Genomic DNA, 3,302 nt, shown 5'->3' with positions numbered 1-3,302 from the left:
CAAATTTTATGACTGTAAAGAAATGGAAGTGGCATGCAAGAAGATTTCCAAGGCCTCCCTATAAAATGGGAAGCCTCAACCTGGACATGGCATAGCGCATCGATAATAACAGGACTTGGAGAAATCGTGAATGGTCTACATTCAAAACGTAATTTATCTTCTTTACATAAATTAGCAAATCCTATCATAAACAAAGAACACATCTTTCTTAGAAGATTAGTAAGATTAAAATTATCATATGCACGTAAGACTACTACTAAATAGCAGTGGAAGACTGCTACATGGATTATGCAGTAGTTAAAATAGTAGTCATTAGTGCTATATATCAAACAAAGAGTGCTAATCTATACATATATAAAGGAGACTACTTTGCTCCTTGCCATGTGGCATATATTTTGTAGCAAAATATATATATATATATATATATATATATATATATATATATATATATATATATATATATAGAGAGAGAGAGAGAGAGAGAGAGAGAGAGAGAGAGAGTGTGTTTATTGGAGGTGTATAACGTTTTGGCCCTTGCAACCCATCAAACATGGGTCAAGCTACTCATCATTATAAAGAAGTCATACAGCGCATGTAAGACAATCTGCTATAGGGTGTTATATATTGGGGTGCCATATAGCAAGTCAATAGCAAATATGAGTGCTATATATTGCAAACAAGCAAAAATTGATATTTGACTACGTGTTGATTGTTATAAAGTAATCATAAATAGAGTATTGATTGCAATAAAGCATTCATAAGACCATTGAATGACATCTATAATAGTCAAGAGTCAAGAGGGCTATAAAGAAGTATTAAAGTATGCAAATGACTTATTACTCTTGACTTTAATACTTCTTTATTGTCATTGAGGGCATTTTTTAAATTTAAATAGTTTTTTTAATGCATAGAACACACCAAAACTTTTAAGAAAGTTATTATCCCACCATTTGTAGTAGTGAGCACAACCTTACCAACTCCTTTCACTCGATATCTGAGGACTTATTTGCACAGCCATGCCTAATTCTTTCTTCTTTTCCTTTGCGCATTCATTGATATAATGACATGGCTTCTAAGCCTTTCTTCTAAGGCTTATCACCCTCCTTTTGGGCATCCTTGCCATAATATTAGGCTAATTATGCCTTTGTCTTATAGCCACCCTAAAAAAAGGTTTTGTTTTGGCCAACAAATGCCTAATTTCCCACACGCACTAGTTCGGTTTTGTCGAGATTGCTCTTCTTACAAAAGCACTACAACCAACTCATCAAATGTAAGGGCATTGGGGTTACCCTTCATCATGAGCCGAGTGTGGATGCAAAACCCTAGTATAAATACAATAAAGCCATGAGAATAGTAGACACCAATAAATTACCAAGATAGGCCTCATTTAATGCCTGTAAGCTATTCTCTAAGATATTTGATCGTCATGAGAAACTTATCCATTAAGTCATTCTCATTCATATGTCGCACTTGGTAAAGTGTAACAAGTGCATCCTAAGCCTATTTGGTAATTTTACGTGAGCGAATATCAGGAATAATGCTCCTTTTCATGAAAAGTGCCACACCAATGTATAAGTGAAGTGAGATGATAGGGTCACTTACACACTCACTCATAAGAGTGTGTACACATGCTCTAGGGAAAAAACCTTTTAAGGAGGAAAGAAGTACCCCAGCCCATTGTTATTCTACATCCACACATCACTAGTATATAAATGGCTACATAAGTGACTATTACTCTTCGTATAAGTGCGCATGCCCCATGTGGTTTTCTTGGCTGGATGAAAATATTAGTTTAATGACTTAATCACTTGGTAAGCTCAATTAGGGTATGAAAAAGAAAAGGGTAATGTGATAGGATTTGAGGGTGAAAGGCTCCTTAAGAGCCTCCTTGTTATAAGAGATTCATCAAGAGACACCTTGGAAGACTCCTCACAAGAAACACTCCTCTCAGGAAACTCTCCAAGAAGAAGCTTCTAGAAAAATGTCCATAAAAGTCCTCAAGTAGCTACTCAAGGGACTCTTTGAGAAGCTCACTAAGAGAATTCTTGGGAACCTTGTTGAGAAGATCCTCGTTAGGTGGGGGAAATAGCATGGTACTCTACTCTACCTATCAAGCATTGATTTCCAAGGGGATGATACTTCCTCATGCATAATCCCTTTCCATGCTACCTCAATGGAAAGCTTAAGGGAGATTCCTATCTTATTGGGACTCATGCTTGCATGCATGCAATTCAACTCTTTAATCCCTACGTTTTTCAATGATACTCAAGATAATAATCTCTCACAAACTCCCTAATTTCAATCACTTTTCATTCCAATGTTTCACTCTACTTAGAATAGAGGTTTCCAGCAAGAGGGTTTGCCCTATCACTTTAGAGAAACCATATGTATGCTTTCCAATTACATAAATCCCTTAGAGAAATATTGTTAACCCATTCCTAGGGTAAACAAGACCTACTACCATTATCTTATATCAAGGAGTCAAGGTAGATACACCAAAAGGTCATACATTCAGGATATGAAGCAATGGCTTCCAAATCTACAACAAACGTGGATGGGCGCTCGTAATGGTTTGACAAAATACTTATGGTGATTCCCGCTTCAAGAGCGTGTGGTAGCAAGTTAGGATGAAGTCCCAAGTGATATACTTCATGGATATATTATGAGAGTAGTCATTGTAATAGCATTAGGCCTCTTATGAGCCTAAAGTGCCTAGTCGGTCATAGTTTAAGTGAGTGTGAATACTAATGGCCATGCATATAAGTGAATTTCTCTCATAATATAGGATACTCTCCCATTGTGCAATAGAGTCTCGCTCTTGATAATCTTCTTGCTAATCTCTCTCTCTAATGCATGCTAGTTAGTGTGTGTGTGTGAGTAATGTGAGGTGAGAGGAGGGATGAGTACACGTAGTGCAACGTGACAGTGTGACAACGCTCCCGAGAGATGTAGTGGAATTGCTTCTCAAGGAGTTGTAGAGCTTGGAGACCTCAAGAGTTATGAGCTCGGCCATTGGAAAGATCCTCTCATGACAGTTGCGGTTCACCAGTCTTTTGTTGGATGGGTTTCAAGGGGGGTTAGGGTAAGCCATAACATTTTTCACGCAGCTGCTGCCGCGAGGAATCATCCCTTGGCTTTTTCCATCGTTTTTCTCTAATCTACGCATTACCCATTGCCCACTGTCGGATAATGATTTTCCATGAAAAAGATGTAGATTTGATGGAGATTTGTGTGTGATTTTAAAATAATTAGCTGTCTTTTTTGTTTTGTAAGGAATACTTTTTTGCTTAATGTTTTGTTGT

Source organism: Cibotium barometz, chromosome 1 (assembly GCF_041138505.1).
Source record: "Cibotium barometz isolate CiBa-2024 chromosome 1, ASM4113850v1, whole genome shotgun sequence".
Lineage (NCBI taxonomy): Eukaryota > Viridiplantae > Streptophyta > Polypodiopsida > Cyatheales > Cibotiaceae > Cibotium > Cibotium barometz.
The sequence above is the reverse complement of the archived record's forward strand: the minus strand, read 5'-3'. Positions refer to the sequence as shown.